General features: G+C 40.7%; 1 pseudogene; it reads left to right on the top strand.

The window, feature by feature from the left end:
- The first annotated feature begins 7618 nt into the window (after positions 1-7618).
- LOC137497163 (uncharacterized) overlaps positions 7619-25776 on the top strand; it is a 69598-nt pseudogene continuing 51440 nt past the window's right edge.

Here is a 25776-nt window from a genome sequence, read left to right as displayed (position 1 = left end):
CATTTTCGTGAAAATCCAGTTATTAAAATACGATATCATTTTATGCGAAGTTATTCATTATTAAAGCATTGTGCGTTATTAGACATCATGGATTCTAGTAAGGATTTTTATTCCCGTTCTTTTGTCAGTGATAGTCGTGAGTTTGGAAAACAGAGGTTAGTCTTGTCGTGTGAGTCGAGATAGGATTTGTGAATCAGGTGTTTGGAAACCTGTCGATGAAGCCGGGACTTGTGGGAGCCCGAGGAAGATTTTATAATTTTGGGAATGGAAAGCAGAAACGAGAATCCGCGCCGGTATTAATTTGCGACGTGTAAAAATGATTGTGGGACTTTTAAAAGTAAATCTATGTGCATATTTGGTTGGTCAGAATATATCGTATTTTGTCATTAGTCTTTTTGCTATGTTAAATGTTTCATTCTTTGAGGTCAGTCAGGCAAGATGAACAGATGTTTCATATCGAGACTGACAGATAGAGAAGGGTCGTTTATGCCGAGAGCGTCAGCTGATCGAGGGGGGACAGTTTTGTATAACGGAACGTGTAGTGGTTCACGTGAAGGATGGAGATTGCATTCTTAGTAACGGAGATACATAATTACGGAATCTAGTTGAAATTTCCGTCCGGGAATAACGTGCGAGTTGTTGGATACTGTGAATTTGTTTAATTGAGGTCGTAATGTACATTTGAGACCACGAACTTAAAGTATAATGAGTAAGGTTAGCCAATTTCAGGGTTGTCCAAAATATAGAGCGGTGGTAGTGATGATTGTTTTGTTTGTGAGGGGTGCGCAATCTTTATGAAATGTTATGACGAGATATGACATCGTAATTGGCTTACATTATACGGCAAGTTACTTTTGGTTTGTACGTAATTATTAGGGTTATCCAAGTGTTAATAATCATATGGCTGGGGTTAGATTAGATTTAAAGTGTGAGGTCATGAAACAACATATAAACTGGATATGAATGATGTAATATTTCTTTTCCAGCAACAGGAATCAACAGATAAACATCAAACATGATTAAAATAAATTACGTCAAGAATTGTGTAGGGACTTGTGAAGAAACCATTCGTCCGTAGAAACAGAATGTATTGTTTTTTAAGATTTCATTAAATCATTTAAATTTACTTAATATTATTAAATTAAGTGAAAACCGTATTTTGAAATAACTTTAAATCAAGCGAATAACTTGAAGATGCATTCTGGAAATCGTAGTTTATTTTCTGGGGTATATGTAAATGTTAACGTAACGATTAAGGGGACATATTCGAAGGTAATGGATTTTAGTGCCACAAAGTATTGTAAGCATTGTTGTTGTTGCAATATTTGACTTTGATTGATTGAGCAGTAAAGGTGCTGGGGTTAGTAAAGTGGAAACTATGGCCATCAACCGATGTAACTTAATTGTGTTTAGCCTTCAGCTTAGAAACTTGGATGGTTCTGGGGTCATCAACTTCAGTGACTTAGAGTAGGGCCATATGCCACCGTAGAATCATTATCCTTGCGGTCATCATCCACAATGACTTTAAAGTAACTGAGAAGTTTAGATGTCGGTCCATGACATACTGTAGTCGCAGGTCACATCGATTCAATTAAGGGTCCATGCCGTATAACCACTGTGTGGCACACACCGATTGGACTGCCTTAATTATACCCAGAGTCCAGAGTTCGTGTTACGAGGGCTGGACCATAAAGAATCACTATGATGGTACATGTAGTCTCACATGGAAGCCGAATTTAAGGATTTCCAGACTTTCCTTTCTTTAATTAATAATTGAGACAATGGTTTCTAGTAAGGATGCCCGTCAGGCAGTTACGTCAAAGGTTCACACCAGTGTTCTGACCGTCTATGTAAAAATGATTGTGGTGTCAAGTGGACACGATTGAGTTCAATGATGCCGTTGATAAATCATAAATTCTTCAGGAATTACTTGAATAAATAGGAATATTTTAAACAGACCTTCCATTTGAGTGGATAGATTAGAATTACTGAACCCTACCTTTACCTCAGCAAGGGACTAAGAACCCGATACGACCCAAGAGACAGATCTCATGAACTTTGCTGATAGGTAAGGAAGGTAGGTGTCTTTCATAATGGACCAAAAGGGTTCACTATGGAATAAGAAGAATGTTTGTTCCCAATTCAAAATATAAAATTTAATAAACGGATAGTCACAGAAAATCGATACACAGGAGAAAATTCATATTATTAAAAACAGAAAATAAAATCAATTATATGGGAAATACCGTTAACGTTCATATCAGTCTATCTTATTTTCTGAATATCGTTCTGGTCGTTCCCAAATTTGCTTATATTAACATTGGACACACATATCCTGCACTACATAAATAGGGGTATGTCCCCTTACCTAATATCGGTACACGCTGGTATCTGTTATATCAACACCTAACAACACATACATTATACACACAGAGATGGCATTTCTCGTAAAGAAAACAATAATATTTGACAACACTCATCATGGTCTTGAGATATTTTTATAATCCACAATTCCGCATACTTTCATAACCATGAAAATCATGTCGTCGCTCGTTGAAAATAAGATCTATTTGATTACATTAATTATATATCACTTATCGCATATACGCGTTCTTCCGGGGTACTATCTTATTATACTATTTTACAAAGCGGGCCCATACAACGTTAGTATCCTGTAAGTCGCTATAAGTCACCCTAGAATGATATCATACATAAATACAAACACATGAAGAATAAAGCAATCACCTGTAAATACATTACACACTGTACGATATGATTCACACACTTTCATGCCTTCTGAAATTTAGACTCTTCACAGGTCTCCTGGTGTCGATCTAAGGCCGTCGATACCACACGGTATCGAACCTGTTTCAGTTGGACCTCGAGGTGCAGCTGGAAACCCTGTTCCGGCCTCATTTGAATATAAAATTGGGAGAATTACATCCCCTATCGGATCATGAACATACAACGCTGATGGTAAGAAATTACTGGCACTCGAATAATCAATACCGTGCCAAAGTGAGGGAAACTTCTTATGTGTTTCTGGCGAGCAATGTGACATGGATAACAGGCCAGCCTCGAAGCTTGGTCTCTGCACCCTCCTGTCCTACATTCAGAGGGCCATTAAACTCTTCCTCTATACACCAGACTGCAACCAGCTGAGAAGTGATACTTTCACTTAGTCACGGGAAGAAAATACGTATTTCTCAATTCAGTTCTCTCGTCATTCTCCCAGCAGATCATCATTCATGGCTATCTTCAAATATCAGTTATCAATGTTTTGACCATATTCGACCCTGTTCCTCTCATCACTATTATTATTATTATTATTATTATTATTATTATTATTATTATTATTATTATTCACTCTGTCATCTTAAACACTTTCACACATATCTTTTCGCTCTTCAGTTACACACGTGTATCTCATACCCACGTTATATACGCATTAAGATGACTCTAAATCGATAGGTAATTTAATCAGCATTCACTCGCGTAACTATATAAATCATGATTGCACCTCGAGCCATTATATCCTTCTTCTTGCTGTCAACATCCTTAAGGTTTAGAAGGGGGGATATCTGGACATATGCGGTAAGTCGTGAAGCATTGAAATAATATACGTTTGGAAATTTATGAAGATCCATCTCACTTAATTAACTTGGAATGAATTATAAAGTCTGCTGAAGTATCAGTTCCACCCTTAAAATGCTTCACTCAAGCATAAACACTACGGGGCCTTACTAAATCGTGCAAAAAATCCCTGGAATAAATTCGTGATTATCCATAATCACAGATGAAACCCATAAAATCAAACTAATAAAAAACTTTACCCCATCGAAACACGCATATTGCGTCACCTACACGTTATCATTACATGCTGAAAATTTACTTATTTATACAGTTACGTTTAACGCGACCCTTATGATGTTCATGCCTAGAAATATGATGGATTGTACTTATCATTGCTGCGTGTAGCCGCGCCGTCATCAGAGGGTACACCTATGGGTTTATGTCTCCATCACTACCGGACTGAGTGGCTCAGACGGTTGAGGCACTGGCCTTCTGACCCCAACTTGGCAGGATCGATCCTGGCTCAGTCCGGTGGTATATGAAGGTGCTCAAATACGCCAGCCTCATGTCGGTAGATTTACTGGCACGTAAAAGGACTCCTGCGGGACTAAATTCCGGCACATCGGCGTCTTCGAAAACCGAGAAAGTCGTTTGTGGGACGTAAAGCCAATAACATTATTATTGCCTCCATCACTGACGCCTCGTTTGCTGAGAATCCTAGGTTCATCTTCTTCGGGCCCACGTCCATGATGTCTTGATCTACAATCTCCTACGGTCGAAAGTTCTGGATGATCCCTGAATGATATATTGCAGGCACAATGGCGCCTTCCGGTCGAGTATAATCCAACACTGCCGGCATAATGGCGCGCTCTGGTAGAGTAGAATCCGGGGTTCGACGAGTACTCACATACATATGAAATTTAGACCCTTCACAAGTCTCCTGGTGTCGATCTAAGGCCGTCGATACCACACGGTATCGAACCTGTTTCAGTTGGACCTCGAGGTGCAGCTGGAAACCCTATTCCAGCCTCATTTGAATATAAAATTGGGAGGATTACATCCCCTATCGGATCATGAACATACAATGCTGATACATATGAAAGTTCTGGATGAACTGTTTACATGAAGTACTGTTTATATGCTTTCAGATTAAACATAATATGGCTAGACCTACTCATAAGCTCGAATGGACTACCCGAGTAGCGGTTGCAATCCTTGGAGATCACTACTCAATTCCCTGTTTACTGTAACATACACGATTACTGACTTCCATTATTTGTATGTGAGCGTCACTTGTTCAATTACACGTCACTTCCTGGATAACTTAACACTTTCTATTAGTTAGAATGACGTCTCCTATTACCACCCATGCCTTAATTACGGCAAAATAATTATTCGTAGAATATAGTCCATACTCACTAGCGCCTTAGCGATCATTGGAATTTTACCCGTTCTTTGAATATTATTCGCGTGAGCCGATACTAACTTTACTATTCCGCATCCCCTTTATAGATATTGGGATTATAAGCACCTGTATTAACACACCACAATTATTCTTTTCAAACAAGAAATATCTGACTTGGAACAGACATCTTTCTAACACAATTATTTAAACACTGAATAACACAGAGTATTAACTGAATGGCACTGAAACACAATGACTGAGCAACACTGATTCACAATGAATCACGAAGTTTCAGCAACGACTAAGTAAAGAATACTAAGTTCTCATTCGCGCTTCTTTTATAGTAAACGCGGGTCGCCGGCTGGAGAGATGGTAAACTCCGCCCACAGGTGACAAGTCGCTCCGTTAGCAATGATCCTTCAGAGTCGTGTGAATATCCATTTTGTAGCTCTTGAATTCTTCTTTTCACTGATCTAATTTCATGTCAATCGCATTGCTGAACTTCTGTTAATCTTACAAGCTTTCTCTTGAAGATTTGCGCGCGAGCCAGTATAAGATGGGGACTCCCTTCTTTCCGTCCAGGTACGTGCGCCCAACATCTGATTCCTATTGTGGACATCTGTCTAATGTGCGTCATTAGCACTACGTTCATTAAGTAGTACATCTTCTGACATCATTACCTAAATGGTGTAAATTATGCTGATTCCAATGAGTCCTTGCTCGTAATTTTCTAAAGCTTTTATCAAAAATATTATTATTATTCTTGAGGTGCGAAAATGGTGAGTTGGCATCCATGAATATACAGGGAAATCGCTGAGAATCCCCAGTTCTCAAATTAAAATCCTGTAAAACAAACTCCGTCCCTTGGCTCAGGCGTTCTCTGCGCGTGACGTGCTATGTCTACCTCGCTTGCTGAATAGAGAGCGTAATTCCAAGTTTTCGCTGTACTGAGCTCTCTCCCCCTCTGTACGTGTAATTAGAGCTTTGCCTTCCGAGCTAGCGCAGCGCCGCTCGTATCGCAGACCGGGCGAAAAATGCTTATTACGACCAAATATGTCGTAGAATGACGAGCAAAACGTCATATATTACTTGTTGGGTCTCATGACATGCCTGTTAGCATGGTATTGAACGGTTACAAAAGGAATGTGAGAGAAGCTATTTCAGTAAGTATGCGTTTACGATTTTTAAAATTTATTTTTAATATATTTATTTTTATATTATTATTTTGACACTGGTGACTCTTATCATACCAGTGTGTACTTTATATGTTTAAAATATCATTCTCCATATTTAAAAGCAAAATGCAAGACGAATATAACTTCGTTCACAAAGTACGTGTTGGCGTTGCGTTGAACAAAATTAGGCCTAGAGATCCCCATTCGTGCACCTCTTTAGTGGAGGAGTCAGTATGATTTGATGCCACCGCCGAAGGTGTGGGTTCGATTCCCGGCTCTGCCACGAAATTTGAAATGTTGTACGAGGACTGGAATGGGGTCCACTCAGCCTCGGGAGGTCAACTGAGTAGATGGGGGTTCAGTTCCGATCTCAGTCATCCTCGAAGTGGTTTTCCGTGGTTTCCCCACTTCTTCTCCAGGCAAATGCCGGGATGGTACTTAACTTAAGGCCACGGCTGCTTCCTTCCCTCTTCTTTGTCTGCCCCTTCCAATCTTCCCATCGTTCTCACCCCACAAGGCTACCGTTCAGCGTGGCAGGTGAGGCCACCTGGGCGAGGTACTGGTCCTCCTCCCCAGTTGTACATCCCGACCCAAAGTATCACTCTCCAGGACACTGCACTTGAGGTGGTAGAGTTAGGATCCCTCGCGTAGTCCGAGGGAAAAACCATCCATGGAGGGTAAACGGATTAAGAAAGGAATAGAAAAGAAGAACGAAAGAAAATAAAGATCCCTTGCAACTACTTGCGCTTAGCTTTGCGTACAACATTGGTGCATGAAGGCAGCATACTTCAGTCTCCCTCTAACCGCACCTCCAGTAGCAAAAAATATACCGTGTAAATACGGCCTTAGTCATTAAGACACAGCATGCATGCAGAATTTATAATTACATTTCCAATGAAAATGCGTAGGACCTATACGCATTTCCTACGTAGTAGTTTACCAGTCAAGTATGCATTTACATGTTAAAGGGACATTTCAAACATGCGGAACACTCGCATATGGAGAATATTACAGTCGGGTGGTTTAGGTTGAAAATCGCTATTTTTATCCATTAGAGGTGCAACGCCAATGATAATTGTACTTCACCTACAAACACGTAGAGCACTATACCAACCTCTCAGACGTGAGATAAATTTTAAGATGGAAGTAGCCATACTTCATTTTGGAGCAATGCGAAGGGACCCGTAAAAGAGAATACACTGCATAATCTGTTGTAAGTACAGATTCTGGAGCAAGTCATGTTCCCTACCTTCGGCCTTGGACACGCTAATTATTGATGTACAGGCTGAAGAGAGTGATGATTTCTGTTAGCGGTTTAACGTCACTGAAACACAGAAGGTTTTTCGGTGACGCAGGATGGGGAAATGTTAGGATGGGGAAGGTAGTGATCGTGACTGGGTGTGGGTTCCATGGGTAAACATCGTCAGGGCTGCCGGGGGTGGGGTTCGAGCCCACCATCTGCCGAATGCAAGCTCACATCTCTCAACCGAACCTCATAGCCAAATCGCTCGGCAGGAGAGAGATGAAATACGACAGAGAGGGGATCAGAGGTAAGTTATTACTGAACTGTTCGCTATCGTTAAGCCGGCATTACACCTACCGAGTACTCGTCTAATGTGATAAGTACAGTCAGTACTCGGTCTAGTAGCAAGCGAGTGCTTTGGGCGAGACAGTGGATAGAAATGTGGCCCAACTGTTCGGCCGAATGAGTACCCCCACTACCTGCCCACTCACCTCGGCGCTTCACTCGCTCTTCACTCGGTCAGGGTGTAATCAGTCAAGTCAATTGTGAAGGAGTGTTCTTGTGTTGTCTGGCGCGCTGTGATTTGATTTCTTCAATGACAATAGCTGAATGGAATAGTGAAACAACGTTAAAATTCATTCAAGAGTACAAAACACACGAATGTTTATGGGACTTCAAATCTGCTGTGTACAACTGCTTATCATAAGTTGGCAGAAGCTATGAATTTTCCTCATTCTGGTGTACCAGATGTAAAAAATAAAATTAAAAACTGTTGTTGCTTATGTCATCTTCGATTTCCTCTATAATGGCAGGTATGATCAATTGCGATAGTGTTTAAAAACTCTCTTCATTTTCCTATTTCGCATAACCATGTTTCCGCAACCCTTAAACGTTTCAATGCACTGACTCGTCCACTGTCTCTTCCTCGTGTAATCACATCTACAACTCAATAAGTTATTCGGCCGTGTATGTAACAAAGCGAGCGACTCGGCCCAGTACTCGGTAGGTGTAATTCCGGCCTTACCAACAGTGTTCAAACCCGATTTCTAATAAAATTGAGGAATTCTTGGAAAGAAAGGCTCGTGGGTTAAACGTTTATTTAGAGAAAATTGAAATTAACATTTTTGTATGTGTGAATTATATTGTCCATAAAAATAAAGTAATATTTGATAATTAATAACAATAATTTCTTGCGGCTATTTCTAGCCGAGTGCAGCCCTTGTAAGGCAGACCCTTCGATGAGGGTGAGCGGCATTGCCATGTGTAGGTAAATGCGTGTTATTGTTGTGGAGGATAGCGTTATGTGTGGTGTGTGAGTTGCAGGGATGTTGGGGACAGCATAAACACCCAGCCTCCGAGCCATTGGAATTAACCAATGAAGTTTAAAATCCCCGACCCAGCCGGGAATCGAACCCGGGACCCTCTGAACCGAAGGCCAGTACGCTGCCCATTCAGCCGACGAGTCGGACATATTTGATAATTGATTATTTGATATCGCAATCGGTTGTGTTGGGAACGACGTAGAAAGGAACATGTTCGTTGCGGGTGATTTCAGTTTACCAAATGTTGACTAGGAAGGAAATGAAAATGACAGAAAACATGGCCAATAAAGGGTAAATAAGCTAAACTGGGAAGGACAGCTGAATTACAAAGTTTCGGAATGGACTAGAGAGAGGAATATTCCAGATGTGGTGCTGATAAAACCAAATGAACTGTATAATTTAGTGCAGTTATTCATAATAAAGTCTTATGGAGTGTACTTCAAAATTAGTGATCCAAGGTAAGTTCATTTCTCCACGAGAACATTCCGACATGTGTGTGCAAATTATAATATATGTTGCATTAGTTACAGCTTACATTACTGGCACGTGGCGAAACTCATCCCAATGAATCGACGTGAACTTCAAGATGGATTCTTCCTCTACAAAATTCAACGTAATTTCATCGTGGGACGTCTACTGCTGTGTCTCCATGACCTGCTAAGCATGTAAGGCATTTCTGGCTGGAGGAGGTGACTGACGGAAAAATGCCGGAATGACGGACCTCAACCTGGAATCGAACTTCAGCTAAACTTGAGTACCATTTTAACTCTCTGATATCTTTCTCATCTGTGTAAAACTAGATGATCTTTCTTCCCTAGATCGTAGTTCTATTAGTTTTTGTAGTAGACTGAGTTACTTTCATTTTCATTTCTCAACGTGTCATGGTAGTTGAGTTACATACGTGTGACTGAAATTTGAAATCTATTAGACTAGCTGTTGTAGTCTTTCTTTGAATGAACTCTCATATGTAGGATTTAGACATATTTAAAAATCACTGACCACGCGATAAACTTCATTTGCTTACGTGTGATACTGAAAATATCGTGATATGGAGTTGTACGTAAATTTTTGTGAGATAGTGTCGAATTGAGTGTCATCTAAGTTCACTTGCAATTCTTTAGGATCGTGTCATATCATTTCACGACATTTCAGGAGGACTGATAGATCTAATAATCACTAAAACAATAATAAATTTAAGTAGAAGACCGGGTTAAGAATGTAATTTAACGGTCGTGAGCTATAAATTGTCTTAGAATTACTCATTTATGATATTTGATGTGCTCAGATCATGAATGCGCCTGGAATATTGGCGGTCCTGCGGGATAATAATTGAATAATTTGTTGCTTGTGTCTTTGGGAGCACAGTGTGAATTATAATAAAAAGGAGCACGTGTTGAATACATTTCATGAATAGGGAGTAATAATAAGATTAAGGCTCACGAACGCTACACTTGCGACTTGTAACCCATGTGATGGTGATGATTATTGAATTCTATTAGAATCTTCAAATTAATCTCTGAAATTTAGATTGATCTCCTTGTTATTTAAAGAGTATTTCATTTCAAATGATAACACTAGTTCGATCACTAGTCACTAATTGAATTGAGAATGTTACAAGACATGAGTTCATCTTCCGGACCTTATTGACGCGACCATGCTCAAAATAATTAATTCATTCATAATGGCAGTATTCGTTGTAAGTATTGTGTACATAAAATACACGTTATCTTGTGTGAATGTGATGTGTGTGTGATTGTGTGATGTAATTAGGAATATTTTCATGTTTTCAATTATTCAGTGTATTTTAATCTGGACGTGCGTTCATCGCGACGGCATGGATTATTTTCAACGTTGATTTGCCACCATAATGATTTGTTTAGTATACTTAAAGGAACAATTTGCTGAGAATAACGTCAAGTAAGACCAGGCTAGGATTTAATTTTTAGTTATCAAAGATTTAGACGAAAGATCGTCTAGTTCATTTCCGGCAAAGGCAAGTGATTTATAAATTAACCCTTAACTAATTCACACGTGGTTATGAGAAATTTTTCAGTGCATTTATATTAAAATTTCCAAATATTTTCAAAATGACTCGAAACTTTAAATACTGTGCAAGTAAAATTTAAATGTCCACAAACGGCATAGTTTTTGTACTTAGGAGATAATGAGTAATAACGATAATTAATCGATTGATTAATTAATTAATTCGAAAAATGTGTGTCATAATTACAGTGAGAATTATTTAGTGAAATACACCAATTTGTAAACACGATCGTGTGATGGTCAAAGTAAATGTTACACAGATAATGTTGGAAATTAATAATAATTAATTAATTATGATTTCGGAGTCAACTCAAAATTTCCCTCAGAATTTCTACTGATGCCATCAACGGACGTTACACCCCTTAGTTAACGAAATTTTTCAGTGTCTAACAGTGACCACGTGTTGAAGTTGTAATAAAATGGAAAATTCAGTTAAATTTTGTTATGGGAAGAATAAGCGAGATAGCTGCCAGCTAATGTTTCTTGTGAATAATTATAGAAGGCTCAGGATATACACTGACTGACAGAGCAAATGCAACACCAAGAAGGAGTGGTCAGAACTTTATGCCAATTGCAGGGTAGACTGACGTCACTGAGGTATGCTCATGATGTGAAATGCGCCGCTGTGCTGCGCACGTAGCGAACGATAAATGGGACACGGCGTTGGCGAATGGCCCACTTCGTACCGTGATTTCTCAGCCGACAGTCATTGTAGAACGTGTTGTCGTGTGCCACAGGACACGTGTATAGCTAAGAATGCCAGGCCGCCGTCAACGGAGGCATTTCCAGCAGACAGACGACTTTACGAGGGGTATGGTGATCGGGCTGAGAAGGGCAGGTTGGTCGCTTCGTCAAATCGCAGCCGATACCCATAGGGATGTGTCCACGGTGCAGCGCCTGTGGCGAAGATGGTTGGCGCAGGGACATGTGGCACGTGCGAGGGGTCCAGGCGCAGCCCGAGTGACGTGAGCACGCGAGGATCGGCGCATCCGCCGCCAAGCGGTGGCAGCCCCGCACGCCACGTCAACCGCCATTCTTCAGCATGTGCAAGACACCCTGGCTGTTCCAATATCGACCAGAACAATTTCCCGTCGATTGTTTGAAGGAGGCCTGCACTCCCGACGCCCGCTCAGAAGACTACCATTGACTCCACAGCATAGACGTGCACGCCTGGCATGGTGCCGGGCTAGAGCGACTTGGATGAGGGAATGGCGGAACGTCGTGTTCTCCGATGAGTCACGCTTCTGTTCTGTCAGTGATAGTCACCGCAGACGAGTGTGGCGTCGGCGTGGAGAAAGTTCAAATCCGGCAGTAACTGTGGAGCGCCCTACCGCTAGACAACGCGGCATCATGGTTTGGGGCGCTATTGCGTATGATTCCACGTCACCTCTAGTGCGTATTCAAGGCACGTTAAATGCCCACCGCTACGTGCAGCATGTGCTGCGGCCGGTGGCACTCCCGTACCTTCAGGGGCTGCCCAATGCTCTGTTTCAGCAGGATAATGCCCGCCCACACACTGCTCGCATCTCCTAACAGGCTCTACGAGGTGTACAGATGCTTCCGTGGCCAGCGTACTCTCCGGATCTCTCACCAATCGAACACGTGTGGGATCTCATTGGACGCCGTTTGCAAACTCTGCCCCAGCCTCGTACGGACGACCAACTGTGTGGCAAATGGTTGACAGAGAATGGAGAACCATCCCTCAGGACACCATCCGCACTCTTATTGACTCTGTACCTCGACGTGTTTCTGCGTGCATCGCCGCTCGCGGTGGTCCTACATCCTACTGAGTCGATGCCGTGCGCATTGTGTAACCTGCATATCGGTTTGAAATAAACATCAATTATTCGTCCGTGCCGTCTCTGTTTTTTCCCCAACTTTCATCCCTTTCGAACCACTCCTTCTTGGTGTTGCATATGCTCTGTCAGTCAGTGTATTTTCATTTAAAATGTTCTCCTTTTAATAGGCAGTAAAGGCCTAATCTTTTCTTAATTTTGATTCCAGAAATTTTACCATAGAGCTGGAGGATGAAGATTATTTTTGATCGATTGTAAATATACACTGGAAGATCAGACATCATGAAAGATCAGCAAGAATATTTTGTTGTTCAATTATGCTTGTGTCAACAAATGTCAGAATGTTGTTGTTTTTTTTAGTTGGTCGTCACCCCTTATTCCCTTAAATGCCTTGGATCTCTCGCTCACTGGCTGGGCTTAGCTCGGTAATAAAGGGGGCAATCACACTAATAATTCATACTTGTATTTTACAACTGATTAATATATATAATATACTATATATATACATTACAACAGAAACGATATATGTTCTTCTGTGAATCAATTATAAATGTGCATCACCTTTCTTATATTTTTACTTGGCACTTCGCAATATATACTTAATTTTAAACTTTTAATATTCTTCTCTGTTACTTGAAAACAGACTGGGCTCTTAGCTTGCACCCAGGATTAATATCTTATGGTTGACACGGGATGACTTATAATTGTGATTAAAAAACCAGACAGATAAGTTAGAACTTTTAATGTTCTTTTTGTTATTTGAAAACAGACTGGGCTCTTAGCCTGCACCACTCTGACCAGCACTCGGTAGGCATTTTTTTTCACTTCTGCACAATTGTTATGGATAACAGGCGAACGCAGATCCTAACTCATAAACGCCGGCAGTAGAAAGATGGCTGCTATTCTGACGGTCTTTTTATACACCCAATTCTTGGTGCGAGGAGTGACGAAATTTATTGCGTAATATTTGCCAACTTTGTCGTCCTATGAGTCTCATTTCTGTTATTAGTATCCATAATGATGAGCAAATTTCAAGGATTACGGATTTTCTGATTTCATAATTTTAATTTGCCTCTAAAAGGTCAACAATACTGAAGCGTGGGTCGAATAAAGAAATAATTGTTTTCCTACTATGACGGCATACACGCGTGGCTTCAAATCGGTCAGTATCTACCCACGGCCTAACACAATATTTCCATAAACAGAATTGATAACATGATAATTCCTTCCAATTTACTGGGCGTTTCACTGTACCAATCCAAATTTTAATTTACATCTGAATCATCATCGTATTTTAGAAATTAGCCACGGGTATACTCGAATTCATCGGAAATTCTTCACTAGGATCTTATAAATCTGGATTCCTTTCCTGCCCAAAGAAATTACAATCCAAGCTCAAAGCTCTTGTCTCATGGATACGAAAAATGAAGAAGACACAGGGTGCTCCTCAAGTAATAATGCAAAAATGGATGCTCCACTCCCAACAACGTATCTCGCGGCTATGGTAGCTAGTAAGTTTAGGGATCCCTTTTGATGACTGTGAATGATGAGTTCAGGATAGCAGATGTTGTAGATTCAGGAGGTCAAATGGATGGTATCGCAATTGACTTAGCGACGGGTTTCTATACGGAAGACACTGAGAGACTACTGACGAAAATGAGGGCTATTAGACTGAACAAAAAGTGATTGAATTGGTGACTAACAATAATCTCTGAGTATCAGAATAGGTAAAAAATTATTCGATTCCTTGGTGATTAAGATTGGGGGTTCCGCGAGGCAGAATTACTGAACTTTTAAGTTTCCGTATATAAATGAGATGAGTGAAGTATAGGAATCATAGGTAATGCATTTTGCAGATGATGATGATGATGTACTGTGTAGAGTAGCTTATAAGTTACAGGATTGCGAGCGACGGTAAAATGATGACAATATTGTGATACTGACAGCAAAAATGTATTTTGATGTTAAACGGGGTAAAGAGTCAGGTTGAAGGTTCCACTAAGAAGACAAGTCCTCTCAGTTTTCAGAACTGTGTTTATGGGGTGAAAGTACGTTATGGGGATCACTGCAAGAACGTAGGTGTTAATATAAGCAAGAATCTTCGTTGGCGTAACCACATTAACGAGGCTGTAAATAAAGATTATAAACTCTATGCGGCAATGAGGGTATTTAGGGGTTTAAGTATAAGTAGGTAAATGAAAGGGTGTATAAATCGCTCTTAAGACCCCATTTAAAGTATGACTGGAGTGTAATGGGACCCTCATCACGATTAATCGAGAACTGGAAGATATCCTAAGGAAATCAGCACGACTTACCCTGCGAGCTCTCCGATAAAAGAGTAATATTACGAAAACGTTGCAAACGCTGGGCTGGGAAGACTTCGAACTAAGGAGAAGAGCTGCTCGATGAAGTGGTATGTTCCAAGCTATCAGTGGAGAGATGGCATGGAATGACATTAGAAGACGTATACTTTTGAATGGAGTTTTATATATATATATATATAAAAGGAAGGATCATAATATAAGTTGAACTTCACTCAGACAAACTGGTGTAGATATTCGTTTATAGGGATACGGATTAGGAATTGGAATACTTTTCCGAGGCGGAAGTTCGTTAGATTTCCAACTTCATTGAAATAATTTAAGAAAAGACAAAGTAAACAATTGATGGGTAATCTGCCACCTGGGCGACAGTCCTAAATTCAAATCCGTGGTGATTGTTCGATAATTATCGATGAAGGATAGATAATGACACTTGTAAAATGCCATGAACGCTGAGCTTAGTAAGATCACAAAGGATACTTGGAAACCTTCACGAAGAGCAGGCGGAAGAGTGGAAACCTTGGAAGCCTTACTGAACCGGCACATTCCAGACCCTCCTAAAGAATCATTGCTGACGAATTGTCATAGACCAACGCTCCTCGAAAAGGACCGAACAAAAAGTGAAATTCGTTCGGGAGGTGCTGGCCATTAGTCACTATAATGCATATGACTGCCATCATGCTATCCTTAGCTGATTTTTATTGCTAAATTCAATTACCTAGGAAGGTCTACCAGTCTCTCATTACTTCCATGTAGATTCGTAACTATATTTTTTTCCAATTATCAAAGAAATCGCATTTAATGTTTAGCTTATAGCTTTAGTGACCAATCCGACATCAAAATATCAGGAACGTATCATCGTTATTTAGCGTATGTGTGTTAGTGCCGAGGACATGCTCGCTTGGTGAATGTCTGGGTGTGGGATGATGATGATGTAGGGGGAGGGTGAAACCCGGTGTCAGCACAGCCTTTTCCTGTCGAATAATACCAAGGAGTTTGTTCAACGCCTAATGTCCCCATCCGACGGACACATTACCATAAATAGTGTCACATGCCCTCACTCCATAAATGAACACTGTAGGGTGGTTTGGACTTGAATAAAGGCTTTTGGCACACAATCTAGTTATTATGAAGTTTATACCGCCACCTCTCCTGCCCTGCCGGCCAGCATTCTGATAGGTTTTTTTCATCAAATGGACTCGAACCGGCTAACCACGCAGTCAGACCATATATACTTGACGCTTTAACGATCATGGCCAGCTGCTGGGCTATCAGGAACTTATGCCATTCAACAACTTTTTTCGTTACTGATTTCGTATTATCACACCTACTGCACGTGTTTATATATTTATACACCGGGCGAGTTGGCCGTGTGGTTAGGAGCGTGCAGCTGTGAACTCGCATCCGGGAGATAGTGGGTTCGAGCCCCACTGTCGGCAGCCCTGAAGATAGTTTTCCGTGGTTTCCCATTGTCACACCAGGCAAATGCTGGGGCTGTACCTTAATTAAGGCCACGGCCGCTTCCTTCCCATTCCCAGGCCTTTCCTGTCTCATCGTCGCCATAAGACCTATATGTGTCGGCGCGACGTAAAGCAACTAGCAAAAAATGTTTTTATATAAACTAGTGGACCATTGCTGCTCCGCAGTCAGATAACTCGTCTTGATATGCCTGTTTAGTCATGTTGTTTTGCCTGCCCTTTTCAATAGGGTTATGAACGTTTAATACCGGTACATAATAACTGATGCATTCGTAATGTAGTTTATAACACTTCTTTCCATACAGTATTGCCAACGGCCGTAGCCGTGTAGAAACACCGGATCTCGTGAGATCTCCAAACTTAAGCAACATTGGGCGTGGTCAAGATTTGGATTGGTTGCCACACGCTGTTGGTGGGGGCAGGGGCGGCCGTACCTTATGTGCTGAAGTGCTGCAGCACACTGCCTGTTGGAAAAATAAATAACTTTAAAAATATTATCTGCAATCAAATACAGTGCATTGAAAAAGACGTCAGCCAAAGAATAGGAAATTATTCGACTCCCCTCACAACCAGGTAACTACTGGTGCGCTTCACGCCGGGTGCTGTGCGATCACAGCTCAGCGAGAATTTCTAAGCTTTTAGCCAGAAACCAGGAACTCTGCCTTTTGCGCATGCGTGCCCAACTTTTCCGATACAAAGAGAATGTGTTCCGATAGGCCGTGGAAACAACAGCTAAGACATCACTTCACAGCGATTCTTCGTTCGACCACAGAGAGGCAGCTCTAGCACTAGTCACACTTGCATTACGACCGATATGAGAAGGTGGCAAGTGGCACCCTCTTGACTCAGCGGTAGTATTTAAGAGGGGATCGCTCAAAGCAAACGGGAAAACAAAATACTGTAGAGCTGTTCCCGCCAGGTCTTTTAATACCAAAGAGGATAGAATACTACCAACTTGCCTATTCCATAGCCACATTCGTAAATCGATGAACTATAAAAATTGTACTTTTGATGTTGTCAAAATGAGGACATGATATTGTGATTTTCTTTAATTAAAAATGTCTAGTTTATAAATGTCACTATAAAAACATAACATGTAATTTTGCATCACGCCGTTACTGGTTTTATTTCAATGATGTTGGTGGCACTGGGAAGTTCTGTTTTTGCGCGCTCACACCAAGTGTTTGAGTTGGTGAATATTTTGCCATTGCAGGTATTACTGTGTGTTTAATTATATAGTTTTATAGTTTTTATGAGGAATGTGTATATGTGTTGGGGTTGTTTGCGTGTTTGTTCATTGTGGAAAACCAAGTGGAGAGCCTCTTGAAAACCACATACCGGTATGTTTCTAAATACTGTATTTTTATTTTTTGGAGTGGGGATGGATTACAGCACACAACTGATTTTCTGCACCAGCCGCCACTGGGTGGGGGGTAAGGGAATGGAGAAGCGGAAAGGAACTAACCACCCTACCGCACGTAAACTCCGGCTCAGACACACCTCTGCGTAGGTTCGGACCTACCTTCGGACAGAATACACCCTTACCTTACCATACAGTATTCAACTTTGCTTCGACCATTTGGGTGTATGTGGATCTCAACATTTTCAACCGATCTTGTCCGAGATACTGCAACATAGAACTGACCGTGACTGAATACTGGTTTGGTTAAATAGACACCGACTTTTTCAAGAGGTTGACCCTGCGCTTTATTACTGGTAATGGTCGTACAGAAGGCGAGTCTGTGCGTAGGTCAATGTTTTTTATTAGCAGCATGTAATTTATTAGAAAAATTCTGCCATTTGTTGAGTATATTTAGAAGCTGCGGCAGGTCACATAATCAAAGAGTATCTAGCAGAAGAAGTGTATACTCTCTGGTTTGACAGGTAGTGATCAAACATGGCTGCATGCCATGACATTACTAAGGATGAAAACCGCATAGATCATAATATTAAAGTAATGAAGGTGACACACTACTGTCACTTCACGTGAACTCGCGCCCAGCTGAGTCGGCGAGGAAGGGAGGGTTATGATGTCACTGCATGTGGCGTGAACACACTGTCCTCACGTTCACAGATCACAGTATACTTCATCCGATAGTACATCCAGTTGCCTGTGCTGTTTCTGTTGCCATGAGTACAGTGGGTACATGGAACTAATTTGCGGAGGGAAGAAAACGGTGAATACCACAATTTAGTAACGAGCTAAATAGGCATCCAGAAAGATTTCAGATGTACTTCAGGCTGAACAAAGATGAATTCAACTAGACTACTTACATAATCTCATCAAGGATGAAATTGTTGGCCGAATGGCGCCCTGCATTTGCGACTGATTTGGAGGAATCCTACACAGGAGGCTTTTCAGATACGAGAATATTTCAAACATTATTTCAACATGCCTGAAGACTCTGTGCCATGGCAATTATCAATCGTTCGCCGTAGAAGAATACATTGAACAAAGAAGAAAAGAACCGCGCGATAGGAATGGATCAAACAATAATATTCACTCACCGATCTCTTAATACAACAGCATAATTTGTAGTTGTAATTTGTGTAATATTTAAATTTATAATTATTATTGCGATAATAATCATAAGTACAAGTGTGGACTGTTTTCAACAACTGAATGCCTATTAAAATTAGTACCACCGGGTGAGTTGGCCGTGCGGTTAGGAGCGCGCAGCTGTGTGCTTGCATCCGGGAGATAGTGGGTTCGAACCCCACTGTCGGCAGCCCTGAAGATGGTTTTCCGTGGTTTCTCATTTTCACACCAGGAAAATGCTGGGGCTGTACCTTCCCAATCTTAGCCCTTTCCTATCTCATCGTCGCCATAAGACTTATCTGTGTCGGTGCGACGTAAAGCAGCTAGCAAAAAAAATTAGTACCTGTGATCTGTAATTCCTTTTCTATTTCGTCCCATGCCTCGTGCTGCACTTGCTGATTTCTATATTTAATCGAACATATGTCATACAGATTCTCAGGCACCCGCACCAATTAAATTAACATTTCTTCCATATTCCTAAAAGAAACTGCTTCTATTCACACCTCACGTCTTTGAACATTGTGGTATAGACAGGAATTGTGATCAGCGTAATTAGAAGTGACTCTTAGCTACTGTCAATGAAGCGAGCGATGGTGCACTATTGCGTAGCCTGTGGGTGCAAGGAGACTTTCAAAAAAGGATCTGGCACTTCTTTTCACGGGTAAGTTAATATTTACCTAAATTAATCTGTGGTATCTTAGACAATCACCAACTATGATGATGTAAGGGGTTTATATATTTTATAAGTCGTTGTCAGATGTCTTCTGTAGAATACGGACAATTACGTGTAATTTATTTTATTGGTTACAGTTCTAGTTTTCTGGATACTGCAGTTTTCAATATTGTGCTTTACTTGATTTCAATTTTCTTCCTGATGAGACAAGGAAAAAGCAAGGGTAATTGTATTAAGAAGGTTTTTTTTTTTGCTAGTTGTTTTACGTCGCACCGACACAGATAGGTCTTACGGCGACGATGGGACAGGAAAGGGCTAGGTGTGGGAAGGAAGCGGCTGTGGCCTTAATTAAGGTACAGCCCCAGCATTTGCCTGGTGTGAAAATGGGAAACCACGGAAAACCATTTTCAGGGCTGCCGACAGTGGGGTTCGAACCTACTATCTCCCGAATACTGGATACTGGCCGCACTTAAGCGACTGCAGCTATCGAGCTCGGTGTATTAAGAAGGGAGAATTTATTACCTGGAAAGCATTCAATATTATGCTCTAAGCATTTTTCACCGGAATGTTTTGATAATGAAACATTTGATGTGGGAGTGAAACTGGAGTCAAATTCAGTACTAACAATTTTTAAATTTCCACCCCACCTTTTACCAGCAGGATGTTTTCTTTTCTTCAGAATTTATTTCCTATTTGTAGGCCTAGGCCCTACTTCAAATGTGGCATGTGCATTAGTTTATGATGGGCTTTAAACTAAGCCTAATTTTGTAGGTGGCAGTGGAGTGAAATTTTACCTGTGTAGCTTTTTATCCATCCCTTTATTATTATGATTATTATTTTGTTGTTGAAGCAGCATATTATAAAATACCCCTGCTTCGTACACAGATATGTACTACAACCAGTGTCAATTGATCTGCAGTTGACCCTATTGCATTGTGAAATTTTCCGACTTATGTTAAGTGAAAATTTATCTTCAGATATTAATCCGGATATGATGCGGTATTTGGAAAAATATATGTGTCCCTTACATTATAATAAATAATTAACATTAAACAATTATATTGTTACCCACGGGATGTAGTACTTACAAAAATACTTTTCCTTTCGGTTTTAAGAATTTCCGTCATAAATACCCATTTATGTTGTTTTTATTGTAATATACGCTTAACGACAACAGCCAAGCAGGATACCTTAGCCTCCTTGGCCTTTTCGAATGTCACTGTTTGAGAATTCTCCTTATATACTCTTAGAACCTACCTCGAACTAACCCCCGATCAGCTGATCGTGATGTTGGCTTCACGTTGCAACACGGACGACGTGGCGCTATGTGCTCTCTATGGATTCTGATGAAGCTGACATATTTGTAGACTGCGGCACAAAGAGTTTAAATGCAAAAATAAAACAGTATATCTTCGTACTGAAAGTTTTGTTCTGTGTATAAGTTATGAATAACTAAATACCTATGTATTTGATCTGTTTTATATTTATGCACTTTTATTATCATTAACTTATTTGCTTCAGAGGGTCCCGGGTTCGATTTTCGGCTGGATCGGGGATTTTAATCGCGTCTGATTAATTCCTCTGGCCTGGTGACTGACTGTTTGTGTTTGTCTCAACACTCTCCTCTGCATATCCAAACAACACACCACACTACCAACCACAACAGAAACACACAATAGTGATTACATCCCTTCACATAGGGTTGGCGTCAGGAGGGGCATCCGACCGTAAAACAGGTCCAAATACACCTGTTCAACACAGTTGCACCTGCGACCCCACATATGTGGGAAAAGCGGACGAAGGAGAATAAGAAGAATATTATCATTAATTTAATTTTGTAGTTATTCTTTAAATATTCAAAATAAATACAACTCGGAACTCCAAAATCACTCTAGATACATTCTGGAGCTCTGGTTATATTGTTACAGATAATGTGCTCCTTCCTTTCGGTCGTGCTTGTACTCGGGGGTCAGGCTGACTGGTTCAGACGGTAGAATTCTTGCCTTCTGAGCCCAAGTTGACGAATTAAATCCCAAATCAGTCTGGTAGTATTTGAATGTGTTCAAGTACGACCATCTTATTTAGATATTGGCATGTAAAAGAACACCTGGGCATATCCGAAAACCGTAAACGTACGTAGTTTCTGGGACGTAAAAGCAATGATTTTATACAGGGTGTAACTAAATATGTGGGAAAGCTCCGTGGATTCGATAGAGAACCTGAGAACAAGCAGAACATGTCCTGTAAACGTATGGTTTATTTGCTTTCGTTTCCGTGTTACAGGCATTGTTTGTGGTGTACATAAAACAGACCACTTCACAATGCAGGTTGTTAAAGTGTAAGTTCTCTACAGAAGGTGCTCAAAATGGCTACCACGAGCTGTAATGCAGGCGTCTATGCGCCACATTATGGACTGTCTCACTCGTTCCCATATTCCAGTCGTTTGTCGTATCTGCTGACACGTTCAATAAATTTCCAATTTCTTTGCAATCATTTAAGAAAAGGCTAGGAAAACAACTGATAGGGAATCTGCCACCTGGGCTACTGCCCTAAATGCAGATCAGTAGTGATTGATTGATTGATTGATTGATTGATTGATTGATTGATTGATTGATTGATTGATTGATTGATTGATTTCCAAAACTCGGATAATGTCATTATCTCGGGTAACGCTCACTTCTGTATTCACCACAGCATTTATTATCTAGGTTTACCAAAACTAAGTTTTCGTTTCGTTTCAATTTGAACCTTAATTTTTTCCAAGAAAGACAGGCATTGGTGCGAGATTATCACGTGATCCAGCCGGTCTCCAGCCAGATTCCAATATGGCGAAGGTCTTGTGTATGTCCGTTGCTACAAGATCATACGTATTTTAATATTCAAGAATCGTTTTAATTACATACGATGAGTAATTTTGTTGAGAAGAAAGTTACCTTTGCATGTGCAACATTATTTGTTTATAAATATGTCTACGTGTGAATTTATAGTGTAGGTAAATAACGTTATCGTTCAAGCGGAATAACAAACATTTCAGAAGCGTGTGCAAGATTTGGAGCTTGAAGGGTATACCGGTAGTAAATGGGATACATGTTTGTTCTTTCTGATGAGATGAGATATCTCTAATACTCGTGTACACTTATCGCTGCAATATGCTATAAATTCCGATGAATTACTGTTTCAGATAATTCTGAGATTGTGTGATCTAACCTGCAATGCAGCATGCTTCGTCACTGTAGCGTGAAAGGGTGCAAGTCCAATTACAACCCAGGAGTAGCGGCTGTTTTACGTTTTCTCTTTCCAAGGATAAAAATGTGATGGCTCAGTGGCTAAGAAAAATACCAGCCGATTTCAGAGGTCTAAGAACTCCGTATGCCTGTATTAGACATTTTTCATAAAGCGATGAAAAGCGCGTGGTTAAAGGCGAATTAAGGAATTAAAGTTCCAAAGGTAAAAGAAAGTGCAATTCCTTGTATTTTTCAAAATGTGCCATAGTATCTCAGTGAAATAAAAAGTGTAGCGAAGAGATTAGCAGATGTGGAGGAAGAACTCGATGTGGTAATTGCAGCGAGCCTCAAGTCAAACCAAGAATTTATTAAAAGTAAACTGATTTCTAGTGCTGATGATGTCGTTTCTCATTGTCATAAAAGTCTGCCTGGGAAAGGATAGACACTGCAAGTTCGTGATGGAACAGTTTATTTGATTTTAATACATTTAACTGCAGTGCCAGGTCCTACTATTTCAGCTTCTATAGTGGGATTGTAAATAAACGTATGTACAGCAAATACAATTGTTAAAATATTTCAAACTTTCTGAGTATGATTTTGGTTCTCAATTCTGCTTTGTTTCCTTTATATTGGTGCACCTTTATCCTGTGCTATTATTGCTTTCTAGAAATGATTGTCGGCGGTACCTAATTATGTTATCCTTTTCAAAAACAATAATTTATTACCTTCTCCAAACCTTTCGCTCCTCTCTCAGGGACATCAAAACTGTAGTGTACTTAACTTAAATTTACTCAATGGAAATATACATGAACAAATAGGCTACAGCAAAAGAATGTTATTTCACGATGTGAGCATTCCTTCAGTAGGACAATGAAAAACTGGGGTAAGTTGGTAAGTTACTTTTCCTCATGCTGTAACAAAAATGCGAAGGATGTGTAGCCTACTGTATGAAATGAATTTAATTAATTAATCTAATCAGTATATGTCATATTACTAAAAAGGTGAAATTTCCAATCACGAAGAATTGCACTGATTTTTTTTCCAGTGGCTTTACGTCGTACCGACACAGATAGGTCTTATGGCGACGATGGGATAGGAAAGGCCTAGGAGTTGGAAGGAAGCGGCCATGGCCTTAATTAATTAATTGCCTGGTGTGAAAATAGGAAACCACGGAAAACCATCTTCAGGGCTGCCGACAGTGGGATTCGAACCTACTAGCTCCCGGATGCAAGCTCACAGCCGCGCGCCACTAACCACACGGCCAACTCGCCCCGTGCACCGATTATTTGATTAAAATAAACATGTCTATAGATACCTTTCAATCTTCAAATTAATCTGCTTATTTCCCCTGCATATTTTACGACGATTCCTTTTTTTTTTTCAGTCGATCGCGATTGGTAATTTAGCTGGCAGTGTAAGATGCAGAAATTACTGTTACAGTGTACGAATGCTTGTAAAATAAAAAAATCTAGGTTATTCATGAGAGCACATCCAAGGATCATTCATGTAAGCATAGTTGTTCGGCAAAGACTGGACGGGTCACGTGACTTCGCTCGCTCGGGCCTGTATTTTTCATACTGAGGCACGGAAAACAAATGGCAACATGCTGCCACTCTTATCGAATTGTAAACAAGTTTTAATTACGTTCGGTGTTCGCAAATAATTTATGATCAGTTATGTCCGCTATTGACCAGGAACGAAGGAAGAAGCCTAATATGACGTTCCAAGAGAAGGAACGATTGAATTTGGTGGCAAAAATCATAAACATCATAGAGAATAAGAAAACAAATTATAGCTTACACATTGTATATTTCACTAATACCCCCCCCCATGGCACTCCAGCCCTTGAAGGACCTTGGCCTACCAAGCGACCGCTGCTCAGCCTGAAGGCCTGCAGATTACGAGGTGTCGTGTGGTCAGGAAGACGAATCCTCTCGGCCGTTATTCTTGGCTTTCTAGACCGGGGTCGCTATCTCACCGTGGGATAGCTCCTCAGTTCTAATCACGTAGGCTTAGTGGACCTCGAATTAGCCCTCAGGTCCAGGTAAAAAACCCTGACCTGGCTGGGATCGAACCCGGGGCCTCCGGGTAAGAGGCAGGCACGCTACCCCTACACCATGGGTGGCATATTTCACTAATAACAAGGCAATACTCTTTCGTTCTTCATTAAAAAATCATCCATTCAAATACCATGCAAGATATACGCTATAATCGAGAATTCACCTTAAGCCTACCTTGGTCATATTACCTCAGTCTTACCCTTGGCTTTGACAATATGAAACTGACTGTGGTATGAGCAAAGCTAGTAATGCAATTCCTTATGCAGCCAGTCCTCGCTATGAATGGTGTGAAAATGTTGCTCATAGGGTCGGATGATGCATGCATTTCAGTGGACTTGGCAGACTGGCATGTAATAGCAACTTCTGGCTCGGCGAGGAAAGCAACGGGAAACTACCTCACTCTTCATTTCCTAGTACGCCTCTTTAGTGATGCATAGGCCATTGAAGACAGGTAATGGTGGAGCTGTTGAGGATCCAACCAGCCTTAGGGCTGAGGACCGAACAGACATATATTCCTCATCGCTATGATTTTCTCTTTCATTTAAATATTTCAGCCGTCTATTGAGCTGCCATCTTGAAAGGCTATTATCTTAGAGCTTCTGTGTCGCTGGTCGACCTTTCTCCGGAAAAATTTTATACCGAGATAATACCCGTTATCCAAGGTAATGTTGTTGGTGAATACAAATGTAACTGTTATCTCGGTTTTCTTAGCTGTAAATTAAGATAAAAGCTTTTACCCGCGTTGATGAATACGGGCCTTGTCGTGACTAATTTTGAAAATCATTTTCTTCTTCTACCGCTTCCTCCATATCTGTGGGGCCGTGGGTATGAACTGTGTCGCACATGTGGATTTGGTTCTGTTTTACCACAGGACGCCCTTTCTGACGCCAACCCTGTATGGAGGAATGTAATCACTATTGCGTG

Source organism: Anabrus simplex, chromosome 1, assembly GCF_040414725.1.
Source record: "Anabrus simplex isolate iqAnaSimp1 chromosome 1, ASM4041472v1, whole genome shotgun sequence".
In the NCBI taxonomy this organism is placed as follows: domain Eukaryota; kingdom Metazoa; phylum Arthropoda; class Insecta; order Orthoptera; family Tettigoniidae; genus Anabrus; species Anabrus simplex.
This window is presented reverse-complemented; position numbering and strand designations above follow the sequence as displayed.